The 20707-nt window shown below is 38.3% G+C and overlaps 1 protein-coding gene and 1 pseudogene across 13 annotated transcripts in view; both read left to right on the forward strand.

Annotated features, from left to right (window-relative positions):
- The window catches only part of WDPCP (WD repeat containing planar cell polarity effector), a 482654-nt gene that overhangs the window by 74841 nt on the left and 387106 nt on the right, over positions 1-20707 (forward strand). The gene's annotated exons all lie outside the window — the stretch shown is intronic.
- Positions 686-1290, forward strand: LOC129531621 (uncharacterized; annotated as a pseudogene).

A 20707-nucleotide genomic window follows, 5' to 3' on the forward strand; every position in this document is an offset into this window, starting at 1 on the left:
CTTTATTTTTGTCTGACTGAGTTATTTTGGAGAACCAGTCTTCAAGCTCTGAGATTCTTTCCTCAGCTTGGTTGATTCTTCTGTTAATATTTGTGATTTAATTATGAAATTCCTGTAGTGTGTTTTTCAGCTCTGTCAGATCAGTTTGGTCTTTCTTACAATGGCCATTTCACCCATCAGCTCCTGTATTGTTTTATTATAATCTTAATACTCCTTGGATTGGGTTTTGACTTTCTCCTGAATGTTGATAATCTTTATTCCTATCTATATTCTGAATTCTGTATCTGTCATTTTAGCTAGTTCAGCTTGGTTAAGAACCATTGCTGGGGAACTAGTACGATGGTTTGGAGGTAAGAAGACACTGTTTTTTTGAGTTGCCATTTTTTGTGCTGATTCTTTCTTATCTTTGTGGGCTGATGTTCCTTCAATCTTTGAAGTTGCTGACTTTTGATTTTTTTTTTCTTTTATCCTCTTTGATGTCCTTGGGGGTTTGTCTTGTGGTGTAAGGTGGGTTCAGTTGACTTCTGGATAATTTTAGGGGCCCAAGGCTCAGCTCCTGATTCCTGGGCTGCATGCTCTGACTCTGGGGAGCTGGTATCAGGCCCCCAGATTTGTTCTCTCACCCCTTGAGGTTAGGTAACTTCTGTGCTGGAGGGGCTGAGGTGTTCCAGACTACTGGTCACTAATGGTGGTGCCAGCCAAAGCTCTTTGGGCAGTGTCAGTGGGATCCATGCCCGTTTGCATTTGCCAGCCGCATGGCAGCATGTAGTCTCACAGTCTGTGGCAGGGCACTGGCAAGTGCAGGAGTGCCAGCCTCTCTGTGGGCATTTGCAACAGTGGTGATATTGGCATGGGGGCGACCCAGGGCACTGGCAGGTGTGGGGTTGGGATTCTCCATGCCAATGTTCCTGCGGGTGGCAGTGGCTCTGCAGGGCAGAGGGCAGGGCTACTGGTCTCTGTGCGCAGGTTTACAGTAATGGTAGGTATGGGGCGGGGTGCTAGTGGAAAAGAGTCTGGTGATCTCTTTGTGCATGAACGTGCTGGTGACAATGATGGTGCAGTTTGGGGGCTGGGGCAACTGGTTTCCTTGTGTGCCTTTAGGTTGGCAATAGCAGCATGGGGGGGGTGGCAGGATGTGCACATGCTGACAGTGGTGGCACAGTGGGTGCATGTGTACCATGCACTGGCAGTGAATGGGAGGTGAGGTTTGCCCAGGTGCACATGTACCAGCAAAGTGATATGGGGGTGGCCATGGGCGAAGGGGAGTCTGTGGGTGGGAGGTGGGCATGAGCAGGTTAGTGTGCATTTGTGGGGGCCGCTCTGCTGGAGTGCTCTAATGGTCAGATCCAGTTTGCCCCTGCAAGAGCTATGATGCGACCCCACGTGGTATCCTAGTTGGGTATCCAAGGCTGCACTGTAAGCAGGCGTGGTCAGGCTGGGGCCCCAGGAGAGGCCAGGTGAAGGGGGCTGCTCAGGTTGGACTGGCCCTGTCTCATGGGCAAGATTGTCCTGCACTGTTCAGGTCTGACGGTTCCCCTAAGGCTAAAGTCTCCTAGGGGTGCCTGGTGAGCTTTGGGGGGTGTGGGCATCCATGGCCATGCTCCACTACAGATGTTCCCACACCAAACCCTCTGGGCTCCCCACTGGCTTTAGTTCTGCCCCTACCACTCCTCTATGCAGCTCTCCCTGCCAGTTCAAGTGTCTGTGGGGGTTCTGGGGCCTCCTGCTACCAGAATTCCAGAGGTTCCTGGTGATAGCAGATGGCCATTTACCTGCTCAACTCACCCTGTCTCTAGGAGTCACTGGGGACCAGGAACAGGTCCTGGTGGTGGTAGCCATGTGCTGTGTTCCCAGCTTCCTTCCCCTTCAGATCAGGATTTGTGTCTTCCCTCTGTCCACTCCCAGTGCCATCCCTTCATCCACCCAATGCCTTCCCTCTGAAGATCAGAAAGAGGTCTTTGAAATTAAAAATATAATTTTTTAAAATATGAAACTAGTCCAGGCGTGGTGGCTCATACTCATAATCCCAGCACTTTGGGAGGCCGAGGCGGGTGGATCACTTGAGGTCAGGGGTTCGAGACCAGCCTGGCCAATGTGGTGAAACCCCATCTCTACTAAAAGTACAAAATTAGCTGGGTGTGATGGCACATGCCTGTAGTCCCAGCTACTCGGGAGGCTGAGACAGGAGAATCGCTTGAACTCGGGAGGCAGAGGTTGTAGCGAGCTGAGATCGCACCACTGCACTCCAGTCTGGGCAAGACAGAGGGAGACTCATCTCAAAAACAAACAAACAAAAAAGAAAAAAAAAAAGAAAGAAACTAAAAATAATGCTGTATGTGTGTGTGTATGTACATAGAGAGCAAAACAATGTAACAGATCTAACTACAGATTGAAATAGTAATATGACATATAAAACAAAGAAACATTTACAGATTTAAAGCTAAAAGACAAAATGTGACAGGGAAGTTGAGACTTAGAAGGGCCATCCTGTAAATGCAATAATACAACTAGAAATTAAGAAATAAAGGATGGCTCCCTGCATCTAACCTAAGGCCTTAGGGAACTATTCGTATTAGTGGTTGGAATGGGGCCCTGGACCTTGCTTCAACCAGTCTTTACTTGTACAAGTTTTATATATTGGAGTCTTATATAATGTTTTATTATAAGAAAAAGTGTTCTGCCAGAAAAAATGTTTGAAAACTATTCATCTGTGGGATACATTTAGACTTATTGCATTTTATCCTAGGTTCTTTATAATTTCACCCCAATTTGTCTTTTTTGGGGTAATAAAGGGAGATTATGTACAAGAGACAGGCAGAGGCAATCTCACATGGGTATATAAGCCAGTATAAGGACTTGAAACATAGGCAATGAAAATATTTTGAAGGGCCTTAGACAAATGATCTAATTCATATATTTAAAATATACTTTTTATTAAATATTATACATAATATATGAACATATAAAATAGTGTTATATTTTTATAGGAAATGGGTTATAGGGACTCAAAAGTCAAAATGGGAGTCTAGTCAGAAAGCTATTGAAGTGCTCTAGGCAAGATAAGATGAGGGCATAAACTACAGTGGTAATAGTAGAGATGAAGAAATAGAAGGATTAGGATGTAGTTTAGAAGAAGACGAGCCAAGAAGGGAAAAGAGGACATGAAGTGGTGACGGATAGTGAGATAGAGTTCAAAGGGTAGGTTTTTGTTTTTCTTTTTTTCTCTTTCACTTCTTTCTCCCACCTCCTTCCCTACCTCCCTGTTTCTCTCCCTGTCCTCATCCCCCTATATAAAAGAGTGAGCAATTTTATGTAGCCACCATGTTGCTGGGAAAGGAAAAAGAGTTTGTGTTAACAGTGGGAAGATTGCTCACATTTAAGATGCATTACTCATATTTAAAAAAGAATATCAGAACTTTAAAAAAAAACCCCATTATCCTCACAGTTTCTGTGCATCAGGTATTTGAGAATGGACCAGATAGGCCATTGTGGCTCAAGATTTCCTATGAGGTGGCAGTCATCTGAATGCTGGCCTGGAGCTGGTGGATTTCCATCCAAGGTGGCTCATTCACATGGCTGACAATGATGTGCTGGTCATTGGCAAGAGTCCAGCATCCCCTCCTCTTCACATGGGCTTCCCCACAGGCTGTTTGAGTGTCTTCACAACACAGTGGCTGGCTACCCCTCTCACTCTGGTCAGAGGAGACAGGTGTCTGTGAATGAAGGCTCTGAGCCTTACAGAGGGCTGTAGCAGCCCCATCATGAGGCAAAGTAGTCAGAACTTTAAAAATAAAAGTAGGTAGAAGAAATAAGACTAGTGTTTAATAAATCAGTAGAGTGACTAAATAATCTATTGTATATTTCAAAATAGCTAGTAGAGAATAATTTGAATGTTCTCAGCATAAAGAAAAGATAAATTTTGAGGGTGATGGGTATCCCATTTACCCTGACTTGATTATTACACATTTATGAATGTATTGCAATATCACATGTACCCCAAAATATGTCTATTATGTATCAAAAAATTGTTCTAAATACCTTACAATGAAGGAAGCATGTAGTGACAAAATGATGGGCTTTGGAATTAGACAGATTTGTGTTAAAAATATAGCTACATCACTTTTCCACTTTATAAAGTAGGGAAATACTACCTTATATGGTGATTAGAAAATCTTTTTTTTTTTTTTGAAATGGAGTCTGGCTTTATCACACAGGCTGGAGTGCAATAGCGTGATCTTGGCTCACTGCAACCTCCGTATCCTGGGTTCAAGCGATTCTCCTGCCTCAGCCTCCCAAGTAGCTGGGATTACAGGCGTGCACCACCACGCCCAGCTAATTTTTGTATTTTTAGTAGAGATGAGGTTTCACCATGTTGACCAGGCTGATCTCGAACTCCTGGCCTCAAGTGATCTGTCTGCCTCGGCCTCCCAAAGTGCTGGGATTATAGGCGTGAGCCACTGCGCCCAGCAGTGATTATAGAATCTAAATGAGAAAATGCATGTAAAGCATTCAACACATAGTAGGCGCTCTATAAGTAACTGAGAAGAGAACTTTCTCCTTGATCAAACATAAAATGGTAACATTAAAAGTTTTGGCGATTTTCCAAATTTGCCAAGATTTAGAAACAAATAAATGCAATCTCTAAAGGCAAATTGCACTTTTCCTAGCACAAACAGTTATTTAAATTATAAGTGAGAGGTTAACAACACCTCACACAAATGCAGTTTTTAGGAATTGACCATTTCTTTGTAACAGCATTCAACCTTTTATTGAGCATCTTTAATAGAAAGTACTTTTGAGTGTGCCACATATTGGATAACGTGCAAGTCACACTATGAAGTTTATATTTGAGACAACTAAATCATGTTCAGATATCAATTTTGTAAATTAGGCACTTTACATAAGTCTAAATTGGAATGTTCATCAAAAGAGAATGTATAGTTATCAGTGCTTGTGCCAAATCTACCACACACTCATATGTATTAAGCTGTACCAGAAGAAATTAATACTCCTCTGGTATAGCTTACTGTAAAGCTTTTAATTTATAAATATATTAAAATATTTTACAGTTAAAATATGTATATCATCTAATTTTCATTAGAAAATAACTGACAAACAGTATTTATTACCTATTGAAAAAATGGCAAACTGTCCTTTGAATACCTAGACATCTTCTCGTTGGCTGGAACCAACTGTGATGATTTACAGACACACAGCTGCAGCCTGAATTGGCACCAAAACCAATTACTGATGCTGTGTTATTTGCAGCCCTGGCCCTGGCTAACTTTTCTTGAAAGGAGGGTATGGGAAGAGAGGTTGCAAACACAGGAGTGGCAAGAATAATTGATAGTTCATATCTATTCTGTCTTAAAATATAAACCCTCCCTTTGTCTTGAGAATCCTCTAGCTATCACTCTCTCTCTATGCACATCTGTGGCTTCAATTGCAGGGTTGGCTCCTAAACCCGTATTTTCATTCCAGATCTAACTCCTGAGCTCTATATCTGTATTTAGGTGTTTAACGTCTATCTAGAGCTATAACTTAGCCTGCCGTTCTACAGAGCATGTAACTCCTAAATAATAAATGCTAACTGTGGGCAGCCCAGCAGTTTTGTACCTATTTTTAAGTGCCAGGTGACATCATGGAATGTTGCAAAGCCAAAGTGCTGAATTATCCTGGAAAAAATCCTGGTTGCACTTCTAATAGAAAATATTCTTTCATGGAAAGTGCCTGTCAAGGTAATATGATTAGCTGTATCAATGGTGCAACCCATGTAGTTAAACGGACCATCAATTTGAAGGAAGAATAAGGGATGCTCACCAAGACATTAAAGGCATTAGCACAGGAGAGGGCAAAGCACCTGGGATGAGGCATTTACTCAGTGTTCACTGCTATTCCCATCTTCTAATGTGTTCTGAGTGAACTTGGTAGGAGGTGGGGCACTTAAAAAAATCCATATAGCCCATATATATAGTATAAAAGGCCAAAGAGTTCTACAAGGCTCATTACTAGCAACAGCATTCATCTTTCCCAGCTCTCTCCAGAGGCAACCAATTTTAATTCTTTAGTTATTTCTTCTGGTATTTGCTTCCATGTTTATAAACAACATGCATATACTTATTTCATCATTTTTAAAATTTTAATTTTTAACCTATTACCTTCTTACTTTGAAAGAAGAGAACTTAACTCTGGAGAGATAGCAAGGGGTGATACTTTTCCTCACCCATTATAAGAGTTATAGCCAACACTCCTTTAACAAAGGACAGGTAAACAAGAGAAAAGCATAGTAAATTTATTTAACCAAAAGTCTTATGTGACACAAGAGCTTTCAGAAATGAAGACCTAAGGATCCAGGGAAAACTGTCTATTTTCATGCTTAGGTTCAATGAAGAATGGACAGTTGTGTAGAAATGTGACTGGACATAGTGGGGAATAATGGTAATAGAGTGAGAGGGGAAACCCAGCAAGGCTTGTCTGTTCAGATTTATCTTGGCCTCTCTGTGTAGCATTCCTTCCTTAGAAGTATGGGGCAGGACCCCTGTGGAATGAGGGTCTTCAAGAGAGAAAGGAGAGAGTAACCTTTCTAGGTTTTATGGCTTGCTTTGAGGCAGAGGAGTTCTAGTGTCTATGACACTTGAGGAAGAGGAATTCTGGTTTCCGTGAATCACTTTTGGGGGAAAAAGAGGAGGGAGACAGGAGAGCAGTAGAACGTCTGAGATACCTTGCTTCAGAGACCTTCAAATCCCCTTTAAAGTGCTCAGCATGCCAGAGTGCCATACTCTGGGGTCTAGTGGTCTGAGCCTCAACAACCCCTACTTCAGCACTCATCCTCTCCCCAACATACTTCCTTTCTCCCCTCCAGCATGGTTATGCCACCATTTTTGGTTAATCAATATTGTATGTTTACATTTTTCTAACAATGTAAATATTCAAAGCAAAGCCCATATAATCATGTAGCATACTATATTTTTTGTACAACTTTTTTCTCTGCAGTAAATAATTGCCTTTACTTTTTAAATGTGCTTTTTTAATAGACCTATTATTTCTTCATTCCCAACTTCCCCAGAAGTATAAGTCTTCTTTAAGTAAGTTCAGAAGCCTCAGGCCTCTATTACTCTGTAAATTTTATTTTTCCTTGAAGCTATCCCTCTGAAACTTCTTTGCTCTCCTGCTTAAACCTGAATTTACCGTCTTCCTCATGAGACACAGATATCCTTGTAGGATTTCCTTTCATCATTATTCTGGAAATTCTTTTTTCTTTGTTCTTGTGTTGAATCCCTTATTTCCTGGATTCTTTTTTTTTAATTTTTAAAAATTATACTTTAAGTTCTGGGATACATGTGCAGAACGTGCAGTTTGTTACATAGGTATACATGTGCCATGGTGGTTTGCTGAACCCATCAACCCATCATCTACATTAGGTATTTCTCCTAATGCTATCCCTCCCCTTGCCCCCCAACTCCCAACAGGCCCCAGTGTGTGACGTTCCCCTCCCTGTGCCCATATGTTCTCATTGTTCAACTCCTACTTATGAGTGAGAACATGAGGTGTTTGGTTTTCTTTTGCTGTGTTAGTTTGCTGAGAATGATGGTTTCCAGTTTCATCTATGCCCCTGCAAAGGACGTAAACTCATTAGTTTTTTATGGCTGCATAATATTCCATGGTATATATGTGCCACATTTTCTTCATCCAGTCTAACATTGATGGGCATTTGTGTTGGTTCCAAATCTTTGTTATTGTGAATAGTGCTGCAATAAACATAGATGTGCATATGTCTTTATAGTAGAATGATTTATAATCCTTTGGGTATATATCCAGTAATGGGATTGCTGGATCACATGGTATTTCTAGTTCTAGATCCTTGAGGAATCGCCACACTGTCTGACACAGTGACTGAACTAATTTACACTCCCACCAACAGTGTAAAAGCGTTCCTGTTTCTCCACATACTCTCCAGTATCTGTTGTTTCCTGACTTTTTAATGATTGCTATCCTAACTTGCGTAACATAGTATCTCATTGTGGTTTTGATTTGCATTTGTTTGATAACCAGTGATGATGAGCTTTTTTTCATATGTTTGTTGGCTGCATAAATGTCTTCTTTTGAAAAGTGTCTGTTTATATCATTTGCCCACTTTTTGATGGGGTTACTTTTTTCTTGTAAATTTAAGTTCTTTGTAGATTCTGGATATTAGCCCTTTGTCAGATGGATAGATTGCAAAACTTTTCCCCCATTCTGTAGGTTGCCTGTTCACTCTGATGATAGTTTCTTTTGCTATGCAGAAGCTCTTTAGTTTAATTAGATCCCATTTGTCAATTTTGGCTTTTGTTGCAATTGCTTGTAGTGTTTTAGTCATGAAGTCTTTGCCCATGCCTATGTCCTGAATGGTATTGCCTATGTTTTCTTCTAGGGTTTTCATAGTTTTAGGTCTTAGGTTTAAATCTTTAATCCATCATGAGTTAATTTTTGTATAAGGTGTAAGGAAGGGGTCCAGTTTCAGTTTTCTGCATATGGCTAGCCAGTTTTCCCAGCACCATTTATTAAATAGGGAATCCTTTCCCCATTGCTTGTTTTTGTCAGGTTTGTCAAAGACCAGATGGTTGTAGATGTGTAGTATTATTTCTGAGGCCTCTGTTCTGTTCCATAGGTCTATATATCTGCTTTGGTACCAGTACCATGCTGTTTTGGTTATTGCAGCCTTGTAGTATAGTTTGAAGTCAGGTAGCATGATGCCTTCAGCTTTGTTCTTTTTGCTTAGGATTGTCTTGGCTATACGGGCTCTTTTTTGGTTCCATATGAAATTTAAAGTAGTAGTTTTCTAATTCTGTGAAGAAAGTCAATGGTAGCTTGATGGCAATACCATTGAATCTATAAATTACTTTGGGAAGTATGGCCATTTTTATGATATTGATTCTTTCCATCCATGAGCATGGAATGTTTTTCCATTTGTTTGTGTCCTCTCTGATTTCCTTGAGCAGTGATTTGTAGTTCTTCTTGAAGAGGTCCTTCACATTCCTTGTAAGTTGTATTCTCAGGTATTTTATTCTCTTTGTAGCAATTGTGAATGGGGGTTTGCTCATGATTTGGCTGTTTGTCTATTACTGTTGCATAGGAATGCTTGTGACTTTTGCACATTGATTTTGTATCCTGAGACTTTGCTGAAGTTGCTTATCAGCTTAAGGAGATTTTGGGCTGAGATGATGGGGTTTTATTTATTTATTTTTTGAGATGGTTTCTTGCTCTGTCATCCAGGCTGGAGTGCAGTGGCTTGATCTCAGCTCACTGTAACCTCCACCTCTCAGGTTCACGCCATTCTCCTACCTCAGCCTCCCAAGTAGCTGGGACTACAGGCACCCGCCACCACGCCTGGTGAATTTTTTTTGGTATTTTTTAGTAGAGACAGGGTTTGCCATGTTGGCCAGGCTGGTCTTGAGTACCTGACCTTGTGATCTGCCTGCTTTGGCCTCCCAACCTGGTGGGATTACAGGTGTGAGCCACCACGCCAAGCCAGATGATGGGGTTTTCTAAATATACAATCATGTCATCTGCAAACAGAGATAATTTGATTTCCTGTCTTCCTATTTGAATACCCTTTATTTCTTTCTTTTTCCTGATAGCCCTGGCCAGAACTTCCAGTACTGTGTTGAATAGGAGTGGTGAGAGAGGGCATCCTTGTCTTGTGCCGGTTTTCAAAGGGAATGCATCCAGCTTTTGCCCATTCAGTATGATACTGGTTGTGGATTTGTCATAAATAGCTCTTGTTATCTTGAGATGTGTTCCACCAATACCTAGTTTATTAAGTGTTCTTAGTGTGGAGGAGTGTTGAATTTTATCAAAGGCCTTTTCTGCATCTATTGAGATAATTGTGTGGTTTTCGTCATTGGTTTTGTTTATGTGATGAATTATGCTTATTGATTTGTGTGTGTTGAACCAGGCTTGCATCCCAGGGAGGAAGCCGACTTGATCGTGGTGGATAATCTTTTTAATGTGCTGCTGGATTCGGTTTGCCAGTATTTGTATAAGGATTTTTGCATTGATGTTCATCAGAGATATTGGCCTGAAATTTTCTTTTTTTGTTGTGTCTCTGCCAGGTTTTGGTATGAGGATGATGCTGGCCTCATAAAATGAGTTAGGGAGGAGTTGCTTTTTTTTTCTGTTGTTTGGAATAGTTTCAGAAGGAATGGTACCAGCTCCTCTTTGTACCTCTGGTAGAATTCGGCTGTGAATCCATCTGGTCCTTGGCTTTTTTTGGTTGGTAGGCTATATATTACTGCCTCAATTTCAGAACTTGTTTTTGGTCTGTTCAGGGATTCAACTTCTTCCTGGTTTAGTCTTGGGAGGGTATATGTGTCTAGGAATTTATCCATTTCTTCTAGATTTTCTAGTTTATTTGTGTAGAGGTGTTTATAGTATTCTCTAATTGTAGTTTGTATTTCTGTGGGATCAGTAGTGATCTTCCCTTTATCTTTTTTTATTGTGTCTATTTGATTCTTTTCTCTTTTCTTCTTTATTATTCTGGCTAGTGGTCTATCTATTTTGTTACTGCTTTCAAAAAAACCAGCTCCTGGATTCACTGATTTTTTTGAAGGGTTTTTTGTGTCTCTATCTCCTTCAATTCTGCTCTGATCTTAGTTATTTCTTGTCTTCTGTTAGCTTTTGAATTTGTTTGCTCTTCTCTAATTATTTTAATTGTGATGTTAGGGTGTCAGTTTTCGATCTTTCCTGCTTTCTCCTGTGGGCATTTAGTGCTATAAATTTTCCTCTAAACACTGGTTTAGCTGTGTCCTAGAGATTCTGGTACATTGCATCTTTGTTCTTACTGGTTTCAAAGAACTTATTTATTTCTGCCTTAATTTTGTTATTTACCCAGTAGACATTCAGGAGCAGGTTGTTCAGTTTCCATGTAGTTGTGCGGTTTTGAGTGAGTTTCTTAATCCTGAGTTCTAATTTGATTGCATTGTGGTCTGAGAAACTGTTTGTTTTGATTTCCATTCTTTTGCATTTGCTGAGGAGTGTTTTACTTCCAATTATGTGGTTAATTTTAGAATAAGGGCTATGTGGTGCTGAGAAGAATGTGTATTCTGTTGACTTGGGGTGGAGAGTTCTGTAGATGTCTATTAGGTCCGCTTGGTCCAGAGGTGAGTTCAAGTCCTGTATATCCTTGTTAATTTTCTGTCTTGTCAATGTGCCTAATATTGACAGTGGGATGTTAAAGTCTCCCACTATGATTGTGTGGGAGTCTTAGTCTCTTTGTAGGTCTCTAAGAACTTGCTTTATGAATCTGAGTGCTCCTGTACTGGGTGCATATATATTTAGGATAGTTAGCTCTTCTTGATGAATTCAACCCTTTACCATTATGTAATGCCCTTCTTTGTCTTTTTTGATCTTTGTTGGTTTAAAGTCTGTTTTGTCAGAGACTAGGATTGCAACCCCTGCTTTTTTTGCTTTCCATTTGCTTGGTAAATATTCCTGCATCCCTTTATTTTGAGCCTATGTGTGTCTTTGCATGTGAGATGGGTCTCCTGAATATAGCACACCGATGGGTCCTGTCTCTATTCAGTTTGCCAGTCTGTGCCCTTTAATTGGAGCATTTGGCCAGTTTACAGTTAAGGGTAATATTGTTATGTGTGAATTTGATCCTGTCATTATGATGTTAGCTGGTTATTTTGCCCATTAGTTGATGCAGTTTCTTGATAGTGTCAATTGTCTCTAGATTTTGCTTTGTTTTTGCAGTGGCTGGTACTGGTTTTTCCTTTCCATATTTAGTGCTTCCTTCAGGAGCTCTTGTAAGGTGGGCCTGGTGGTGACACAGTCCCTCAGCATTTGCTTGTCTATAAAGGATTTTATTTCTCCTTCACTTATGAAGCTTAGTTTGGTTGCATATGAAATTCTGGGTTGAAAATTCTTTTCTTTAAGATAGTTGATTATTAGCCCCCAATCTCTTCTGGCTTGTAGGATTTCTGCAGAGAGATCCGCTGTTAGCCTGATAGGTTTTCCTTTGTGGGTAACCCGACCTTTCTGTTTGGCTTCCCTTAACGTTTTTTCCCTCATTTCAACCTTGGTGAATCTGACGATCATTTGTCTTGGGGTTCCTCTTCTCGAGGAGCATCTTTGTGGTGTTCTCTGTATTTCTTGAATTTGAATGTTGGCCTGTCTTGATAGGTTAGGGAAATTCTCCTGGATAATACCCTGAAGAGTGTTTTCCAACTTGCTCCCATTCTCCCCATCACTTTCAGGCACACCAATCAAATGTAGGCTTGGTCTTTTCACATAGTCCCATATTTCTTGCAGGCTTTGTTCATTCCTTTTCATTCTTTTTTCTCTAATCTTGTCTTCACACTTTATTTCATTAAGTGGATCTTCAATCTCTGATATCCTTTCTTCCACTTGACCAATTCGGCTATTTATACTTGTGTATGCTTCATGAAGTTCTCGTGCTGTGTTTTTCAGCTCCATCAGGTCATTTATGTTCTTCTCTAAACTGGTTATTCTAGTTAGCAATTCCTCTAACCTTTTTTCAAGGTTTTTAGCTTCCTTGCATTGTGTTAGAACATGCTCCTTTAGCTCGGTGGAGTTTGTTAGTACCCACCTTCTGAAACCTATTTCTGTCAGTTTGTCAGACTAATTCTCCATCCAGTTTTGTTCCCTTCCTGGATTCTATATCATTCGCCTTCTTGGGTTTATTTCATCCTTTGGTGTGACACATCCTCCAGTAACTTCCTTGAAAATAATACATGATTGTTAATTTTTGAGACTTTGGTCCTCTGAATGTTTTTTTCTAACCTCACACTCAAGTGACAATTTGGCTAGATATAGAATTATAGGTAGGAAATAATTTTCTTTCAGAAATTGAAAGCACAACTCCTTTGTCTTCTAACAACTCCCAGTGTTGCGATTGAGACAGTCTGTTGCCCTGATCCTTTTTATGTGACCTATTTTTTTTCCTTCTCTGCAAACTTTTAGTATATTTTATTTATCTCCAGTATTTTGAGATTTCACAATAATATGCACAGGGATTGTATCTTTTGTAATTCATTGTATTGGGTACTTAGTGATTTCTTTCAACAGAGAAAATCATGTACTTCAGTTCTGGGGAATTTTCTTGCATTATTTCTTCATAATTTCTTTCCTTCCATTGTCTCTGTTTTTTGTCTTAGTCTGATGTCTAAGAATCACTGTGACTGATCACCCAAACTCCTTCTCTCTCTCTCTTTCTCTGTACGTTTCTTTTTTTCTTCTGGGAGACTTCCTCAAAAGTATCTTTCAAGTCTTCTTTTGTTTGTTTTTGTTTTGGCTCTCATATTTTTATTTCCAGGAGTTCCTTTTCTCCCTGTTTTCAGCATAGCCTTCTCACTCTCAGCAATGTTTTACTTCTAAAGATGCTCTGATATAACCTCTCACGAGTCCATTTTCAATTTTTTTCTGTGGTAGGGAGAGATCATTGGCCAACTGTGTTGGCAGGGAAGAGCACCTAGAATTCTAAGTATTATATCCACAGACTTTCAAACAGTTCTCTTGTTTTCAGTTCTAAGCAAAGCCATTTCTTCAGAAGTACTTGGTGCTTCCAGTTTCTGAGCTTTTCTAGGGTTCCAGTACGTGTGCTTTTTGACTTCATCCACCCCGCCATTGGTACTTGCTTTCTGCTTTCTCAGATCTATTGTCAGTTATCTCTTGCCCATCTGCTTTTTACCCTCCAAAATTTTTATGACATCTGTTTTGTGGTTATCTTGCCACTAATTCCTTTGCCTTTTTTTTTTCTCCTTTATCATTTCTGTGAGAGTTTGGGAGGGAGTGCAAATAACTACATGTGCTCAATCCCCCATCTTTTTTTGGATGGTCCTCTGTGTAGGACTTTGTATATGTTGCCAAGTTATTTGGAGCCGGTCTTGCTGCCAAAGGAAATCAAGCATTGGCATATACCATGTTTCCTTGCTTCTAATTTACCATTGGTTGTAAGGTACTGTTCATTTAGGTGCAAGTTTGATGAAAAAAAGCAACACTATATTAAATGTACACATTGATTATAAGATACATAAAATTTCAGAAACTATCAAATGTGAATTACAGTGACTTTAGAATTAGTAAATTTGTGTGGATCACATGCTTGATATTCATTTTCTTTAAAGAAGTTTCAGGTTCTGAAAATGAATATATGATTTCTATTTTTATTGCGATAGAGATTTTGTTAAATGCTAGAAATTATAACTCTCTTCTTTGTACTAAATTCCTGGACATGGTTCTATTTTATTTGCCATACTCTGACAGAATTGTATTCATTATTTTTCTCCTCCATCCCAAGCTCCCCACTAAGTTTTGATATCCTCAAGAACAAGTTCTTTGGTTTGTTAACTTCATATTGTGAATGCTTAGCATGGTGCCACTCAGTGGTTGCACTTAGTAGATGCTTTGTAAATGTAGGTTGAATCATACTAAAAATAATTAGAAGATAAAATGATATCCAGTGAAACTCCTTTTTTTCAGGTAGGTATTTTTGAGATCAGACTCATTATTTTAAGGATGTTGAATGTTCATGAAAGAGAAGCACATTTATTGAACAGTTATTTGCCACAAATTTTCAAATATGTTTTTCCATTTACTCTTCTATGTCTTAATATAGAATTAAAAAAGCATAGGAAACATTTTTTATTAATCTGTAACTTGTTTGGGCTTTAGGGCAAAACATGGTCGTAATCTAGAATCTTCCTTATTTTATTCTACTGATTTTTAAATATCAGGTAATAATTTCCTACTATATTAGGGAATTAACATTTTAAGCTGTGATGATGTATGCCTGTGTTAAATATAGTACGGCGAAATTGATCCCTTCTCGGGGGACCTTGGTGGTTTATTCACAGGCTTTCATTTCAATAAGAAAAGGCTGTTCTTTCCTAAGTTATCTCCTTTGGTTCTCTATTCAACCATTGAAACAAAATACTAAAAATTTTATGTTAAGTACGAACACTGTGACAAACCGTTAGTAAAGTTGAAAGCAAACAATCAGGGAAGAAAGAGTATGAAGGAAGATCCAATTACAGTATTAAAGAATTCACTGCAGAATTCTTATAAATTGTGACTATTTAGGGCTTGTTTACATTTCATTAAGAACTTGTCATAAAGACTAAGGGGCTGAGAACTTAATGGGTGCCACTACCAAATAAGGGTAGTCAAAATAGAAATAAAGCTTCTGCGATGTAACACAATAACTTAACAGGAAGACCTTAATTTATTTACCAATCGGCCATAAATATTAATAATTCATATTGGAGCTTACTTTTATATCATCTGTGAAGTCTGCTAAGCAATAGTGGGAAGATTCTTTAGGGCATAAGAAATATCAAATTTAATCTGATATTTAGATACATCAATTTACTTATAAACTATTGATATACTAATTTAAAACACTCCTTAGTCATTCAGTTAACTTTCTCCAAGAGCTTTCTAAGCAAAGTAAATTAAAGTAAAAGTTGGTCAGAAGATAGTTTCCATCGATATCCCTTTCCATGGATTAGTTATACAAGTCTAAACTGACATTTGTCTCAGGGGTCAAAAGGCTCCATTTAGCACAGCATTTAGGCAGAGGGAGAGAGAGTTGAAAGAGCACTGCACAGATAATTTGTGGACAGAAATTTTAGTCCTAATTGTTCCTCTAACAAGATGATTGAATTTGTGCAAATTACTTTACCCTCATAGATTTCAGTTTCCATATTTATAAATTAAGGGGTTTAGGGTCTCTCAGAGTTGATTTATGGGAGAGGAGGTACATGGACTCTGGAGAAACTGCTATTCCCTGCCCAGAAAAATATTTTTAAGAATACGTGAATAAAATACATCACACACACACACACACACACACACACACACACACACACACACACACACACACACACACAATTTAGTACATAATTTCAGAAGGCTCTTGTGAGGATTAAATGAGATAATGAATATAAAGTGCATTTAGTAGGTATTTTAAAATGTTACCCACCTTTCTATTCCCCATGTTAGGAGGGTTCTTTAGCTTCTAAGTTTTTCTAGAAGCCATAGAAAAAAGGTTTTCAGGTCTCTTTTGGAAAAGAAATATTTAAAAGTATACAACTATCAAGTTGCATGAGATATTTCACTTTTTATAAGAAGCCATTTCTTTCAGCAGTTACTAGAGTTTGTTTTTCAGAGGAGTGGGTAGCAATCTGTCATCAAAGTGTTGACAAGTGAAATCTGACAAGGTAGAGGTGGTATAGCTGCGGGCCACTCCAAAATTTTCCACTATCTTTTCTATTTGTAGATAAAGGATTTCTTTTTTTTTTTTTATTTGAGCTCACTTCATAGCAGTCTTTGATTTCTAACCTTTTCAAAACAATAACCCTGAATTGACAAATTATTTTGGTATTTAAGCATTGGTTTAGATAAGAGCATTTCAGTGTTCTCTTGCCTTTATTTTAGCTATTTAGGAGTTATTCCTGAAATTCAATTTATTTTCTCTTCAAAGTTACGTTTTTTCAATTTATTCAAGTGTGGCATAAAATTATATTTATAGAGTTTTAATCTAGAATTAATTATCATTGTTACATTGCTAACATTTCTGTTTTCCTTGTCCTTTTATTGTTGTGGTTGAGGTACATCCTAAAAAGAATGAAGTTCATATTTTTGAAGATCAGAAAAGTAGGTATCTGTATTGAATGAAGGTGGTGAGAGGTGATGATGATGATTATTATTATTTGCTTATGCAGGCATACCTCCCCCCAATGCCTGATATAAACTATTGCAATTTTTTTTTAGGTCATGGAAAAAATGCACTTCAACTAGATACAAGTCTCTTTGGGATAATGGAAAATTGTGTGCAGCAAAATATTTAAAATGAACATTAGCAAACAAGATGTTTGTATTAATAGGGACCTAGAAAATGACTATGCAAAGGTCAGCACCGATCTTTAAATATTAGTGAAATTTAATTTGTTGCATGTAATGAGTAGAAAGAAGAGGAAGCAGACCACAATGAAGAAGCCATTGATAAATTGTCTAAATGTCAAAACTGCTTATAATACGGAAAATGTTAAATTGACAAGATCTATTTAACTAAGTGAATTAAACCGTTTGAACAATGCCCTAGAGAAATATTTTCCAAATTTAACTAAAACAAAAGATTTTAAAAGATTTTTGCCACAATTCTTTGATGAAAGTGAAGGGATTCCTACTTTTCTTTCTAGGCATAGAATTTGTTCTAACCTCTTTTAGTAAGAACGGTGCACAGATTATCTTGGAACATAGAAATCTGTCACCTTTTGCTTCATGTTGAAATAGCATCATCTGACCAGTGGTTAGCAGCTGTGAAGAACCACAGTCTGGCTGGGGTCTAAATCTCTTTGGCACTTTGCACAGCACTAGCTTAATTGAGTTTAAAGAGCTTTTTATGTTATGCCCAGTTTTTTTTTTTAAATCAGATTCTACATTCTCTTATTTTCTTCATATATGTTAGTGAAAAAAATTTTAAATGACTAAACATGCACAAACTTCATAACAAAGGATTAATATTATTCATACACACATAGGGATAAAGAACTTAATAGAAAGATGAGCAAAATATAGGAACAGGTAATTTATAGAGGGAACAAATTGTTTTAAAAATCCATGAAAAGATGTTTGGTTTCATTAATGAATGGAAAAATGAAACTTAAAATTACAAGATAAATTTTCACCTACCAGGTTGGCAACAACTTAAAACTTGGATAATGCTGCGTGCTGTTGAGGATATAGGAAAAAGTACAGTCATGTTTTGGGTGGAAATGTAAATTTACCAATCATTTTGGAGGCTAATTTGGCAATACCTATCAAAATGTAAAGTGTGTATGTATATTTTCATGGTTATATTATTTGTAAGGTAAAAATTAGAAACAGATGGTTGTTTATTAAGGGAATGGATAAGTCAATTATGGTCACTATTCAATTGAACATATTGTGGCTATTAAAACATCAGGTAGATCTATCTGTTTATGCTAACAGAGTATCCATGATGTGGTGTTCAGTGAACAAAGCAAGTTGTATATATAGTAAAATTTTATCTTTATAAAAACACAAAACGAACAAGTCAGTATGGGTGTGCACGTGTTGTAAGTACATTTAGAAAGTCTGGAAGGCCACATGCCACACTGTGCAATGGCTTCCTTCAGAGTGAGGAGGGCACCTTGGAGGAGAACACATTAATTTTTACATCAAATACTTCTGTATGTTTGCATTTTTTAAAAAACAATAAGTATGTGTTGCTATTGTAATTTTAAAACCTGAGAAGAAACAAAAGACCAGTCAGGCACGGTGGCTCACACCTGGAATCCCAGCACTTTGGGAAGCTGAGGCCAGTGGATTACCTGAGGTCAGGAGTTCGAGACCAGCCTGGCCAACATGGTGAAATGCTGTCTCTATTAAAAATACAAAATTAACCTTATGTGGTGGCTCATGCCTGTAATCCCAGATACTTGGGAGACTGAGGCAGGAGAATTGCTTGAATCCGGGAGGTGGAAGTTGCAGTGAGCTGAGATCGTGCCGCTGCACTCCTGCCTGGCTGACAAGAGCGAAACTCCATCTCCAAAAAAAAAAGAAACAAACAAAGGACCAGACAGAGGCCTAATGCATTTAAAAGTTTTTTTTTTTTTTGAAACTTGGTCTTGCTCTGTCATCTAGGCTGGAGTGCAGTGGCAGGACCATAGCTCATTGCACTCTCCAACTCCTGGTCTTGAGCCATCCTCCTCTGTCAGCCTCCTGAGTAGCTAGGAGTACAGGCAGGTGCCACCACACCTGCCTAATTTTTATTTATTTTTTGTAGAGACAGGGTCTGAATATGTTGCCCAGGCTGATCTTGAACTCCTGACTTAGAGCAATCCTTCTACCTCGGCCTCCTAAAGTCCTTGGATTATAGATGTAAGCCTCTGCACCTGGCTTTCTCTCTTCATTTTTTGCACACTTTTAGGTTCAAAAGCTTGTTTTAAAAATAGGGACTTAGATAGTATTTTGAACATAATGTTTTGTGCTTTTGCATTTTGCTTCTATTTAGTTGCTTAGTGTTGCTTGTTAAATCTGAAATTTTATAATTAAAAATACTACCTTTGGTATTTATTGAATACTTGCAGTGGGTGCTCATTTTCAAATAAATACGTCCTGAATACTTACATTTAATATTTAGGTTGAAAAAGTGTCCTAGGCTTCTGAACTGATTTAGAACTTTATATGCCATGAGATGACAGTTGTAAAATAGATCTAGATACACATTCAATAATAAATTTAATATTAACATTAGAAGCTAAATGTCACTAAGGGAGCTAGAACATTTATTTGATAACTGCTATTTGCCTAAACTTAAAGGATAACATTTTTAGTATTATAGACAATTAGTTATGTAATACTCACTAATAATGCTCAGCACTTTTAATCTTCAAAGCATTATACACACTAATTAATCCTTACAACACCATTACAAATGTAGGTCAATATCATTATCCCTGTTTTTGCAGGTGGGGAAATTGAGGCAGAGGTTAAATGATTTGGAGTAAGTTTGTCATAGCAGGATTAGAATGAAGGCATTTTTGGCTTACAGCCCAGCATTCAGAACAGTAGAACCACACCTTTAGCAGACTTAATCTCTATGTACTTGATAAAACATTACTTCTCATTAAATCATATTGAGGTCATCTCTGCATTAAAATTCAGAACCAACAAGTTTGATCACTGTATAACCACTTTACACACACACACACACACCACTTTCTCTTTCAAGGCTTTCTTGACACTATATTATCTTAGTCTGCCTTTTAAATTGACTCTTTATTGGAGAATTACCAGACTATCTATCTTTGACTTTATTTTTCTTCTGTGATCTTACTCAATGGCTTTACTCTCTATTTAGAAAATTCCAAAGTAGTTTTTATGTTGTCCAGGCCTCTCTTCTGTATTTCTAGCTACCAGCTAGACATATCTACCCAGAGCATTTCCTTGTACCTTTATCTCCCACTGAGTCTAAAATTCAACTTATTAACAAAACTTGCTCTTCTTCTAGACTAACCTGTTTCTATGTGTGTTTCAATCCAAGTCCTGCCCTTGAAACTAGGATCAACTAGGTGGGAACAAGTCTGGGTAAGGGGTTCCTGGGAACTTGATGTGGCCAAGAAGAACAGTATTCATGGGTCCTTTGACAGGATGAAGAAGTTGAATCACAGTTTAAGAAGAAGAGCCAGAGTTACATACTGAGGGGCAAGGCAGAAGTAAAACAGGAGACCACGTAGCCAGGTTAGTAGCTAGGAACATTGATGTGTGTGGGTTCAGTAGTTGAGGCAGTCATTGTGAACAGATGGAATGCACTGGTACCCATTTACTGGGCACATGATGATGCAGGCATGCCTGTTCAGTGAAGGCATGGTCAAGGCAAGGGTCACTATATGAGCAGTAACCAGATCCCCATCCATTGATGGTCACTCCAGATTCTTCTCTCTTACTCCCTTACACTGTCTCTTACAAATCATCAGTGCCCATATGCTGTCGATTCTTTCTTTAAAAGATCACTTACAACCCTTTCTTTTGTTATATTCCAGCTGCCACCACCCCAATTCAGGTCCTTGTTACTGAATATTAGTGTTATCTGTTCCTTTAATACCTTTCTAACAGGTCACCCGTATCAAACTTTCCTTCACTCCTCCAATATTTTACCCACCAGTTAATCTTCCAACAA

The sequence above is a fragment of the Gorilla gorilla genome, chromosome 12, assembly GCF_029281585.2.
Source record: "Gorilla gorilla gorilla isolate KB3781 chromosome 12, NHGRI_mGorGor1-v2.1_pri, whole genome shotgun sequence".
In the NCBI taxonomy this organism is placed as follows: Eukaryota; Metazoa; Chordata; class Mammalia; order Primates; family Hominidae; genus Gorilla; species Gorilla gorilla.